At 43.0% G+C, this 13,889-nt stretch overlaps 1 long non-coding RNA gene across 1 annotated transcript; it reads right to left on the bottom strand.

Moving 5' to 3' along the window:
• Window positions 1-922: 922 nt before the first annotated feature.
• LOC134562331 (uncharacterized) lies at window positions 923-13,568 on the bottom strand. The gene is made up of 3 exons (XR_010083140.1): window positions 13,381-13,568; window positions 1,796-1,955; window positions 923-1,015 (listed from the first exon to the last, which is right to left on the bottom strand). It is a non-coding gene; the product is annotated as an uncharacterized LOC134562331 (long non-coding RNA).
• Between the last annotated feature and the right edge of the window lie 321 nt (window positions 13,569-13,889).

Raw genomic sequence — 13,889 nt, forward strand, 5'->3', positions numbered from 1 at the left:
GACTCTTTTATCACCAAAAATGTTAAGTGAAAAGGAATATAGATAGAGATATAAATATTGCTGTTGATATTAACAGCAGTGATCCTTCCTACTTACATAGCACTTTTTCCCCAGGTACCTTAACACTGAAAAAAAATAAAGGTGAAATATCCTCCCTCGTTGCACATCAAGCCTGGCTGAGCCTGTTTTGTCCAGGTCCCAGTGAAATGGCCCACAAGGATGCAACAATTGTGTCAGAAGACGGAAAAGGAGCAGTGCAGACCTGTGCAGGGTGGAGAGCCCCACGACTGAGCGTGCTACTGAAATGCAGTCATATCTAGGTAGTGCTGACACACTAGAGAAAAAGCCAAGGAGAACACAATGTACAGTTGAAACTTAGAGAATTAAAGTAGGCCAAGTGTAAGTATTTAGAGTGGAATTTGACCAGGATTACCCTTTTTCATCTTGCTAAAAATACTACATGATCTTTCACGAGCACAGGCATTCAAGACTCAGCTTCAGCATTTTACACAAAAGGCATTAGAAAGTACATTTATATGAATGCATTTTTTGAAACAGTTACCTTTTAAGTGACCTCTAAACAGGTACAGACCACATTAAAGTTATATGTGGTATGCTGGCACTTGAGGCTGCAAGGTGATGGAGTGCTTTCCTTTTCATAAGGCAATTTTGCTTGATAATCAAATGTCTCTGGTAGGTAAATAAAAAACCTCTCTCCTCTGTTAGAGGAGTTATTATGTTGTGTTTACAATGTATTCTTTTGGTCTGTAGTTAACATACTTTAAATACTCTTAAAAGCAAATGGCTGCCTTCCAGCCAATGACATTTTTGGGCTATCAAGTTGCATATTTTGCTCAGAAGTGTGATGCTGAGTCCGCTTCTCTGCTTTCCCTCTGCACTTCAGGTTTCCCCTTCCTTGTGCAGAGATCTGCAAGCAGCACAGCCCAGCATCTTTTTCGTCTCTGGGAGTGATAGAAGACCAGGCTTGTCCAGCCGCTCTGGGGTATGGCAACTGCTGGGATAAATATAACAGGACATGACAATATTATGAAGGAATGTAGGCCAATGAAAAGCAAAACAAAAATGAATGGGAGCCTTCAAGATTTTCTGAAGAATATTCACCTGAGCAGTAAGATGCTTTGCTGGGGTCTTCACAGCAAAACTGAGCATTTTAGTTTTGTAGGATGACCACAATGGAAACTACCTGTTGGGTTACCACTGCAAAAGCCTTTACTGGCTACAAGGATTTCGTGGGCCATACCTTGATAATTAATTTTATGCAGCAGCAGCAACAGAAGCTCAGCCCCCCAGCTTCCCTGTTGGGATTTTCCCTTATTTTCTCCCATTTGCAGGAGAGATTTAATCGTGGGTGGTAAACCTAAAGGGTTTGCTGGTTCCCTCCACAGCTGTCCCCTATGTTCTTCATTTTATTTGAGCTTTTCTATGTGCTTGAACCCTGGAAAGGTCAAGTCTCTTGTCTTGCCACTGGTGGAGTGGCTGTGAAGAGCTCCCCAGTGCTCCCGGCTCCTCAGCATTTAGAATTTTCTTGCCATTAACTTGCACAGAGTGTTCCCTCCCAGTCACTGCCTGCAGCCATCAGGTGGCAGAGCAAAACGTTGCCTGGGGGTATCTGCTTGAATTAATTTGCTTTGGCTGTATTTGCACCTTTGTGTATTTGTTTACCATTTGAGCAGTGACATTTATTGGCACAAATGTGCTAAGGAAAGCCAGTTCGAGGAGAAATGTCAATATTTGCTCTGAAAAACAACCAGACCCCAATTCAAAACATACTTACCAACTCTAAGTACATGGATGTGTCTCATTGACTTTGTTGAATGAAATCTGATGCTGGGAACAGAAGCAATGCCATGAGCTTTCACTGGCCAATTAAGACAAATTTGTCGTTGCTCAGCCTGAGCTAAGATTGTTCAGGATCTGTTTTCACTGTACTGAATCTGAGGAGATAAAACACATGCCAGGGATTTGCACACATTTGGAAAAACATAGCCCATTCACGTCTGCACAAAGTAAGAGGCGATGCGGTTGGTATGAGTAATTGTTGCAGTGTTAAATCTCTACAAAGGCTGCAGTGAAGAGAGAGTCCAAAAGGAACATGACTGCTAAGAATATGCTAAAAATAATGTTGGAAAATCTTACTTGGGAAGCCATACACTGCACTAGGTCTCCACAGGTGTATGGGCAAAACAGACCAGAACAGTCAGGACAAACCCATGGCTTTTATATAGTCGCAGTTGACTAAACGTACCCACATCAGTGAATTTTGGCTGCAGAAAGGGTGGGGGATTCAGAGTCCTTGCTAGAAGTAGATTTTGGTTTTTTTCTGATACTTATTATGTGAATTATAACATCTGTAGAGAAACATGCTTGACTGAGGCTCCTGTCCTGTTAGAACAACTCCAAGGAAATAGTACGAGGCTCGAGACTGAGGCCATCATGTCAAATTAAGCCACAACAATAAAGTCTTAGTACAGGAGCACCAAAAGTTCCTATATTAATGTTGCCCAACTTTTCCCGTTAGATAAGGTTCCAATTTTTTTTCTAGAGATTTGGAAAGGGTCAGATTTGCAATTAGGATGGAGCTGCTTGATGCCTGTGAAAAAAACAACAAATTTGTTCAGAGTTGCCTGGGCCCTGTAATGAAAACACCCAAATCCACTTGTTGTATTTTGTTATGACCTGTAGAACTTATCTGCCGATTCAGCATGTGCCGCCAGCTGAGCACACCCCAGCCCCTTCAAGGACTCTGACCAAGGGAGTGGGTTGTCCAGGTCTCTTTACTACAGATAAACCCCAAAGAAACTGGGTAGGGAGACTGAAATGTCTGTCTCCAGAAACCCTTGTATGATTTCCTAAGTGTCATGAACTGGGCTCAGGTGGTACCTTGAGTTATTTATGGAGACTGTTCTTGGTCTAACCCATTGACATCCCATGCTGAATTCAGCTTCAACTACAGACTATCACTCGATCATTTTCTCATTTGCCCTAAGTATAAACCTGAGCTCTCTGGAGCAACTAAGCAACCCCAGATTAGGATAGGAATCTTGACTTCACCATTCTGCCTCTGGCAAGGTTTTACAGCCATGTAAATCATGGAATCAGGCACTGCATCTCAAAAGTGGCTGCAGTGAATTCACACCATGGTTTGGTTACCTGGAACCACGCTCTTGCAGAGGCCATTCCAAGGAGAACAACCTGCCCAAATGCAGTTCACCTCTTGCTTTGGACATGGCCAAATCATATCCTACATCTTGATTTTCAGCTGAGAAGTGGCTTGCTTGAAGTTTCGTAAAATACAACATCCCCCTTTCTCTTCTCCCCCTACTCCTGAGCATGTAGCATTGAACGTATCCCTACGGCCAAGTTCAACAAATTAGCAGCCAGAAATTTTAATCAGATATTTAATCTTTCAACCATGTAAGTGAGATTTTGTGTTTACAGTGGCAGCAGGCCAGCTCAGCCTCAGAGAAAAGATTGCTAGTAGTGTCCTTGAAGGTGGGGAGCCAGAGAGCAGTGACTCCACAGAGCAGGTCTGGCTGACCTGCAGCTGAAAGGCAGCTGTAATCACCTACAGCACTGTGTGCTTACTGAGCAGGGGAGAGCCAAGGAAGTTATTATCGTCTTTGGATTATTGCTGCTCCGTGCATTCAAAATTATTTAGTATAGTAAAGAAAAGAACTAAGCTTTGGTGACAGGAGGCCACAGCAGATGAAATTCCAACATACTCTGCTCCTGAATTTGCCAAATCCTGGAGTAATGGGAAGCATCTTCCTAGATCAAATGCCAGTAGTGAAGTTAATGAATCTTCTTTTGAAAGTTTCAAAACTTCCTTTCCTGGTACAGATGCCTTGCACAGATGCATGCCTAAGTGTAGCCATATGCACGTTATTCGTTCCTGGTTGTAAGGATCTCATCTGATGCTGCAAAGCAGTACATGAACAAGTTTGGTTTCATAACGTTATCCCTGAAAAGCGTGTTGCAAGGTAGAATATGTGAAGCATTTTCAGTCATATCTGGTGATCACCTTTATGACTGGAAGGCAGAGGTCCAGTGTTCTGACACTGATTTTGCTGTGTATAGTCAGGGAAGGTTTATATTCAAAATATTCTTGTTATGCCCAAGGCCTGAATTCTTTAGAAGTCTTGGGAGGATTTGGTTGTCACCAGGGTCTGGGTGGGGTGGCACAGGATCATTTTCTCATTTGCCCTAAGTACAAACCTGAGCTCTCTGGAGCAACTAAGTAACCCCAGATTAGGATAGGAATCTTGACTTCACCCTTCAGACTTCTCACACAGAAATGTGAAACCCTGTGGGGAAAAAAACCCTTATTTCCTCAGTGCAGATGTGTCTGCAATCAGTGATTCGTGTCAGCCCATCGGTATTCCCAGTAGTGAAATAGCATTTTGGGAGGCATTATAGTTCTGTACAAGGAGACTAAAATTTATTTACCTTGACTATTTGTTCAGCATTTTTCTGGTAGCCATATGAGAAGTGGATGCTAGGAGATAAGTTTGGATTGTTTATACTTCATTAGAGTTTGAAGGGGTTATACCACTATGTACCAGGGTCAAGGTTTAGGTCCTTGTTGAACTCTCTGACTCTTCAGTGGAGGTGAAGACAAATTCTGCCTGATATCAGGAAGGGCATGTATATAGATCCTGTCTCACAGATTGACACAACCTTTGTTATTTCTACGTAAAACATACCACTTTGTGGTCTTCCAAAATGTAAATGCTTCCTATGACTTTGATTGCTACGGTTTAATTGCAGTTGTTGTTCACATAACTTGTTTAATATGATTAATGTCATAACAAGTCTGTGGACATTCCTCAGTTCTTTACCTTGACAGTGGAACAACACTGGTGACAAAGTGCAGGTTAGGGCATAATGGATCTCTCCTTTTTAAAGGAATTACCTTGGAGTTCTTACAAAGATTCCAGTGTTGGCATTCACTTACTGGATAATTTAGTTCATCTTTATTTCCAACAGGATAATTCAATTTCCCTGTAGAATTGTGAGGTGTGGTGCTTCTGAAATAAGCTGTGTTAGCACATCTACTCTCTACAAAAAACTAACCGTTCAGTGGGGAGAAAGAAGTACAGAGCATATATTGACCATAGGCATACTGTACATCAGAACAGATGTCCTTTTGTTCAGGTCAGTATCTGATGGGAAAATGAAATATGGCCTCTACATTTATATCTAGCAGGAATATTAATAAGTGCGAGAGATAGCTCAATTTGGATTGGGCCCAGTACACTGAAGTGAAGCCACTTTAGTGGCATTGACAGACGATCTCTCCTTGTCAATCGATAGAAAACAGCCATCCATTTTCATCCTCCTGGATCTTTCTTCAACGTTTTACACTCCTGACCTGAAGATACTCCTGTTTCACTTCGGAGTGTTAACAGTGGGACAGGGTAATGTAATAAATGGCCAGGTCCCTCTTGAAGGGATGCCAGTGACTGCCAGATGTAGAAAGCTATGTTTCTGCTGTTGGAAGACAGCAGCACTTATCAAATCCACCAAGGATCTCTTCTGCTATTCAGTATCTTCCTGCCAGTTGGATGATGTGCCAAATCTTGGAACACCCAGATAGTTCTGATTCACCTTCTTGATGTACAGTCCTGCTGCTTGGTTAATGTCACCAAGGTGACTTTATCTGGATGAGAGCAATACAAAGATTAGAGCTATTGGCTGAAAGCTGAAGCCTGTCATGATCCAGAAAGTACTGACAGAAAAAGGGTTTTTTTTTTAAGAGCTAGTATGAGATGTGCTCCTCTTGGTGGGAGGCATGAACCAGAGTTGGTCAGTCACTCCCATGCACTAAGGGTGTTCTTATGTTCCTCATTGTTCTCAGAACCTTAGGCACCACTGAACTGAAAGAAGCCTTGTGACTGGACTACAAGAGAGGAACACACAGTATTCTTCACCAGCCCTCAGTAGTTTTAGCTTTCTGTGCCAGTGTCTAACTGCCCTTGCCATTTGAAAATTTTCATTTCATTATTGAAAAACATCCCACACTGCAATTTCAGCTAACATTTTCTCATTTTGTCTATCTAAGGGACAGAAAGAACTTTCATTTTTACTCTTTCTTTGCAGCTGCATTTTATGTATTTCAAATGTATTATCACAACTTCCCTCTGGACTAAACAAGCCCATATTTTTGTCATTCTTTCTCTATAAGTCATGTTGTCTAAACCTCTGATTATTCATGACTTTTCCCAGTTTGCCCAAGTCTTTTATGAAATGTCTGTTCAATATGGGCACAGTTCTGTACAGATGCCTTCTAGATGCTGAGCAGAGAGATTTCTTTTAATCTTAAATAAAATGTTCCCCTCTAAAAATCCCATTAATTTAGATGAGTTTTTTACATTAATGTCATAAAATTGTCTCACCCTTAATGTGTGGTTCCCCACATTCTCTAGTTCAGTTTTGGAAGAACTATTGCCTATTCAGTTCTTCCCTGGACTTCCATTTTGGCTAAAATGGAAATGTCTTTCTAGCTGTAGTACTTTACTCTAGTCCTTACTGATAATGTTATTTTAAACATTGTTTCTTCAATGTGTTAGGATCTTTTGAATTCTAATCTAACCTCCCAAATGTTTCCAGAGTCTTCCAAGAAGTGAGAAATCCTCTCTGACATTTTCCAAGTTTTTAATAAAAATGTTGACCCAAGATGGAACCCCTGTGGAACTACAAAGAAACTTTGCAGTCTGGCAATGACCTGTTCCCAGCTACTTGCTCAGTAAAGTTTTCCAAGTGGCTGAGCACCTGCTTTACAATAGCTTTGAGCTCATGTTTTCTTATAATTTCCTTAGGAAACTGTCACATGAGACAGCGTCAAAAGCCTTGCTAGCATCCAGATATGTGACATCAGCTCACAAAGACCCATATCCTGCTGGAGAGGAAAATGGGGTTAGGCTTAAGAGAGTTAGTGTTTGTTTGACAAAACCATGCTCCTGTGCAGCTATTATCTCCCAAGTAGTTTGACTGTCATCTGATCTTCTGGCTATATGTATGGCTATACTATACTATAGATGTAGAGCATTATGCTCTATTATTTTTCTGGAAATTAAAATAAAGAAGACAGGCCATGGTTTGTGGACTCTCCTTATTAAAAAAAAGAAAAAAAAAAGAAAAAAAAAAAAAAGAAAGGTGCTATATTTCCTCTTTTCTGGTAGGCTACAACTTCTTCCATCTATCTGGAGTTTTTTGATCTCTGATATTGAGTCCAAATTTGTTGTAGTGAATTTAATCAAGTGAAAACCATTTGACAATATCAAACTCCACAAGAGGTAACAATCTGGCATTTTCTACTTTATACCTGACTAATGGTGTACTAAAAACTTTTGACAAATGAGTTTTATGCCAGTGGAGTTAACTGCAGTCAGCATTTGTTCACAGTTCATTCTATTTAATGAAGACCAAAATAAAAAGAACCAACTTGAATCAATATACTTGCAGAATAATGCCTCATTTTTACTTTACATCCCTTGGGAGTTGTGCTTTGCCTTAACATTTCTGATTTTCTCCCTATGGCAAATGATGCTCCTTATAGCTATCCTCAGTAATGTGCCATGTATTTTACTTTCTTTTTTATTCTTATAGAGAGGGTTATTGAAGAGGTTTAGCAAGAGTAGTGATCAGTTCTATCTGGAGCTGTTCAAGATATTTTCTCCTACTCTGACTCCTTGGTCTAGCTCCAGTTATTCATGCCTGTGCCACTTCCTGGCCAGGCTACAGCAGTGCAGAAAGCCTTCAGTGAATCAACATGTGCAGAAATTGGTCCTGCATTTTCTCAGCAGCTGAGGCTATTCCAGATTTGTCATATTTGTCCTCTACTCCTTTGAATGGTGTCCAATCAGGATTTGAATCAAGTTTATGGTTTTATTAACTACATGTCCTCTTGGCCTGAGTGGGAAACCTAAAAAGGCTTGCAGTTAAGCTCTGGGACAAAAGTTGTGGTCAAAGATCCTTTAACAGGACCCTTGATAAGAAAGGGAAAACTGTACAGAAAGCAGGGACTTTTCAGGTCTTGACCAGTGGCAGGGAATTAAATGATCTCTCCAAAAGCTGATCTTACAGCTCTGCACTGTTGGTACCAGTGACACTTTCTGTATTGCATCTGTCCTTGTGTCTATTTCTATATTACCTTTGCCTGCACATTTTCTGCTGTTGGAAGCGGGAGATATTGCTGAATGCATCACTGCAAGAGGCTCAGATACTCCCATGACAAACGTAATATTGGACTGTGTACAGAATTAAATAGGATAAATAAATCTTAATGCCAGCATTTTAGCATGAGTATGACTTTGTTTTGTTGTGTACAGCTATTATCACATTGTGAACAATTTTGGGAAAGTGCAAAAATTCTCAGATTATTTGTTTGATCTTGGTACTCTGCCACAAGACTGATGGGAATCTGGGGGCTCTGTTCTGGGAATGGTGGGCAGGCGTAGGAGGATAATATGAGGAATCAAGGCTTATTGCTTGAAAAGACAGAGATTAAGATTAGCAGTTTACGACACATGACGAATCTCAGCAACATTTCAATTTCTCTATCTTTCTTTTTGTCATTATCAAAAGGACAAGAGCACCAGAGGCTCACTAAGTGACTGTCAGAAACTTCAGACCAGAGCAATGGGGTTTGTGCAGAGGGTCACTGCAGCCCTCACCGCCTTCTGTGCCCGCGTGGATCCAGCTGCCCGAGCCGCTGAAGGAAAGCACGTAGCACCACTGTCATTCCCAAATGTGCCTTAGCAGCTGCAAAGCCCAGCCAGAGGCCTGGCCAGCCAGCCCCACGTGGGTGACAGCCCTGAGGACCACCAGCACCCTGGGGAGAGCCCTGAACTCACAGTGTCAGATCAAGACAAAGTGCTCGTTATGTGGTCGAGACCTGGCGTAGCATCCCCCAAGCTGGCACTTCTATCTGAAATTTCTTTTTCTAGCAAAAATGGAGGACTAACTGTACTGAGGACAAGCAAACAGCATAGGGAGCATTTTCCTATCACAATGCCTGTCATTTGACTCAGTTGCTCTGTGACCAGTAACATCTCCCTTGTTTTCATTGCTGACAGACAAAAGAGCAGCAGCTCTAAAGATTTCTCAAGACATTTTTTTTTCAGACTAAGCTGGACACAGGACCCAAGTAATCATCCTCAGAGGTTTACGTCATCCTCTGGTGTCTTGCCCATCAAAATAGAGCCTGCTTCAAAGAAATGACATAGCCCCCTTGATGGCAAAGTGCATGCACTGGGAGAGAGCTCTTGGATTTCTGACTGCTTCACAGCACACGTCCTTGACTCAGAAAGATTCAAGCTTACCAGAAGCCCTTCAACTATTTTTTGTTTCATTTTCCCAGTGCCCACCAGATTAGAACACATCTTGGCAATGTCACTAGAAGATAGAGAGAGAGAAAAGAAAATGACAAGAAAAGAGCTGCCAGTGTTAAAACGCTATTGGAAGGGTTTGTGAAACTTGCCATAAAAGTACTACAGACAGAACTGTTCTTTTCTTTGTATGATTTTTGGAAAGTTTCAAATTTCAACTGGTACTGTGTGCAAAATCAACAGGTCTGTGCAAATACATCTGGGTCAAGATTGGCAGGTGGGAAAAGCTTGCAAGACCCTGTCAGAGCCAAAGAGATCTCTGCTCTGTGTGTGTGCCAATGGAAGGAGTCCCACTCTTGCTTCACAAAGATAAGGGTCTTTTATAGTAAAATGAAAACAAGGAATCAAAGGGTAAGAATCAGTCCTTTGGTATCTCATCCTGTGTGTGACTTGATCAAGGGATATTCATGACTCCCAGCATCATAGACAGGATGAGAAGGGAAAGTGTGGGATGCTCAGTTATTCCCTTGCTGCTGCCTGTAGGCAGGAGATTAACTTTAATGGACACCCATGATTTAACAGAAAATGATGCTAAGCATCATGATATTTCTAACCTCAAATTGTGACATTCTGTTAAGCATCAGGATACTTTTAAGTATTGTTAGAATGGGCCTGCTCCCCTGTATCCTGAAGCAGCAGCCCACAGGAACATATATTCAAGATTTCCATTGCAAACATGAAGATGGAAAAGCTGAGATAGTCATAGAATCAGATGATTCTGGGAGGCACAGCTGTAAGAACTAAAAACAGAATCTAACAGGAGTTTTGATTTAACTGGGAGAGTATACAGCATTGGCACTGCATACTTGCAGTAATGTTTATACTTTATCTTGAACAGAGAGATATCTAGATCTATACATTTCTATATGTTTCTAACTTACCCTAGTTGCTCTTCTTCTAAGGCTCACCATAAAACTTAAATACATGGAAACATCTGGGTCAAGCAGGCAAAGCTTTTTTCTGTTCCTCTTCTTTAACAAAAATTATTTGCCTCAAATGGCTGTAAAGTTATGTCTTATGTATAACATTGTACCTATGGTTTGGCAGTGATTTTTGTCCTAAGAAAGACTGGCAGAAGCAGTGTGTGATGCTCATAGGAAAAAAAAAAAAGACTATTTTGAAATATTTTCTGGAGTTTCGGGAGAGGAGCACTCAAGAGACACTTGCTCACACTCAGTTGTACGTGATTAAAGCTGTTCTTTGAGGTGTTCTAGTGGTTTCCAGAGAAAAACATGTAACCATGTCTGCTTGGACTCCAAGCTGGTCATTTCCTTCTATTTCTGTTCTGACTCTGGGTCTCCATCATCCGCCACCCCTTGTTCCTGTCCATCTGCAAAACTCATAAGGCCAGATTTAAACACAGTACTGTACACAGGCAAATGATGACTTGGAAGTGCTTGAAGGAAGGGATGTGCTTCATGATTCAAGTGTTTGTTTCAGCAGAACACTTTGACAATGGGAGTCCTACACATGGGAAAAAGCTGTCAGCTTTTCCACAGAAAAACCTAATCTCTTGTGTTATCACCTTTAAACAAAATGTAGAAAAATCCTGTGGAGGCTTCACCTTAGTGTGTTGACTGAGCCATATTTTAAAAAGTCTATAATCAAAGTTGGAATTTTTAAAAGATTAGTGAGCTTTCAGTCAAAGTGGGCAAACAGCACAGTCTTCATCACAGTAAATTTCACAAATATCACATCAAGCCTTAGGAATATTTTGATAATTTTATTTTATAACCAGTGACAAACCTAAATCAGGAGGAAAATTTAGCTACTTTCACAGTATAGAGGTGAGGAGAAAAAAAGGGTACATGCCCTGTGGTTATGGAGCTGGCCTGAGGAAGCAGAACCACGGTCTAATGCTTGATACAGGTAATCAAAATAAAACATAAAAATGCCTAAATATCCAGAGTGATGACTCCAAACAGGGTTCTACTGCTATTGACACTTCTCTAAAGCTATCTAAAAAAGGATTGTCTTTAGAAAACGGTCCTCTTCTTTTAGATGAACATAGGGTCTTCCCTTTTAAACCACGGCTTGAGCTCTAAATGTGCAGAGTTTAAATCAAAGTCCTCTCCTGGGTATTTTTCCTAACTAGGGGAGGTAGCCAGAACTGAGATGCTTAATGGTCTAAGTGCCTCATACAGATGCTGTAGGTGCCTTACTTTGGGCAATAAATATTCCTAAAAACTCAGTGGGTTCTTAGCCACCAGCTATGCCACAAGCTACCTTTTCAATGTCTCCCAACAATCACAGTATTAGAATCACAGCATTTGACCACTGAGCAGTAAATACAGGTCTTGCATTTCACAGTTACTGTTGTGGGCCCTGTCCCTTGATTTAAGGTTGTTCATCTTGTCACAGCTTCACCCTTGGTAAAGAGTGACCTGTGGCTTCTGAGGAGAACTAGAAAAGAAATAGAAAAGAAATAGTTCTGAGTAAAACTAGAAAATACACAGCCTGTAGCCACAATCCTGATAAGTTTTGGAGTTTCTAAAATTATTCTATTATTTTGAGTAGCTTAATCCTCACCAAGAGCTTTGGGAATGTAACACTATTACCCATCATCTTCCCCACACTTATTGTACCTACCAGCTACACCCAGGCATCACTAGGTTGAGATGTACCTGGTGGGAGGATCAAGGCAATAACTCCTAATTAGAAACAATTTTCAGTCTTTGTCTTGAAGAAGAAAGGTAATTTGTGGTTGTTTACATTACTGTGGCACTTCGAAAGTGTATAGGTGGCTTTCTGATACAACAGTGGCCTTCTTTGTCTATTAAAGCAAGTCACCTGATGGGAATCATTCAGGAGATCTTGAAAGACTGTGCAAGGGGCTCATTTAAAATATCAACCCTTTTTTCCCCTCTTTCCTACTAGCAATTAGGTTGGCAGATCCACTTTTTCTGGGTGAACTGGTATGGGCTCAGGCTGCTGGACAATGTGGTCTTCGCCACTGATGTTTTCTGCTCTCAGTATTTTTGGGAGTTCCATAATGACAATGGACAACCTTGCCTAACCCAGTCAAAGACAGGCAGAGCTTGCTTCATCCTTTCTGGTTTCCAGTAAGACCTTAGTGATCCACAAGGGAATAATCACACAAAAAGTGAGTCTGAATGCAATGGCCCCCCAAACTTCCAAATCAGGCAGACCTCCTTGGAGCTGCTGGACGATTAAATGTGTTCAGTTGTGCACATTGGGATGGCAGAGAAACTAACGACATGGATGTGAGGGAATGCCCTGCCGTACGGGAAAAAGCAATACCCAGAGGAAAAGTGAGATGGTGCCTTCATGCCCGGCACTCCTCGGGCAAAGAGTGATCTTGCTGCTGATAGCAGCGTACCTGTGTGTTAAAATCCCTCCCGCACAAAGCACAAGGATACAGTCACCCCAGCTAGGCCACCAAAACTTGCAGTGGGAAGTATCTGCCTCCTGCATGCGAAGGCTGCTCGCTTATTTCCACGGGGGCAGGGGAGGAGGGGTGGGAAAGGAGCCCCGGGGGAGCTGCAAATCACAAATAACCATTTCAGCTGTTGCAGCAACAGCAGAACAGAACCGGGGAGGACGGTGGGGCGGAGGAGGGGGCTTTCAAGCAAGTGCCCGGATTGCGGCGGCCGCCTGGCTCCCGTGTCCCCGGGCTGAGGGGCCGCAGGACACAAGCGTCGCCGCGGCCCGTGGGCCCTGCCGGGGCCGGGCCAGCTCGGCTGCGCGGCGCTCGCGTTGTTGTTGGTCCGCCGCAGGGACTTGGCAGGGGCGCGCAGCCCGTCCCCGCTCCGGGTCCCACAGGCAGGAAAAGTCTCCCAGCCTGCGGAGGAGACAGCCTGGCTGAAAGAGCCCCGCCAGCTCTGCTGCAGATAAGTTAATGTAGACAGAAGGGACGTAAATTACCACGACCCTCAGCAGCAGGACATTGGCCAGGGCCTGTCAGGAGGAGGACAAGCGCCGGCGCGCTCCGCGCCTCGCTGACATTTACCTCAGATAGAGCCGCCTCTGCCCGCCGAGGAAGGACCTGGTGGAGCCAGGGCTTCCTTGGAAACAGCTGCCCGTCCCTGACACCTACAGACTAATGCGGTTTTAATCAGGGGAATTAACGGAGGGCGGTGCACTGTTTTCCCAAACGATTTGCATGGGGACGGCAGCCTTTTCGCCCCTCCGCCGCCTCCTCCGTGGCCCCACTGCCATTTCCCTTATGTTCCTTTATCTGAGCTGATTTTTTTTCCTGCCCTCCCCCACCTTCGGGGAGCCAGACGTGCCTTCATCTCCACCCCCCGAGCCCTGACGATGCTCACCTCCCTGTTTACACACTGACATCACGGGGCAGCCTCCCTCCAGCCCAGAAATAACCCCTGGGAATAAAGCAAACAGGAAAAGGCCACTGCTGGTACAGCCACAGCCGCATCACCGCTCTCAGGGACTGCACCCGCATGGGCACTGGGACCCTGGGAGATCCTTTCCAGCCCCCTGTCACCACTGTGACATGAA

This window comes from Prinia subflava, chromosome 1, assembly GCF_021018805.1.
Source record: "Prinia subflava isolate CZ2003 ecotype Zambia chromosome 1, Cam_Psub_1.2, whole genome shotgun sequence".
In the NCBI taxonomy this organism is placed as follows: Eukaryota; Metazoa; Chordata; class Aves; order Passeriformes; family Cisticolidae; genus Prinia; species Prinia subflava.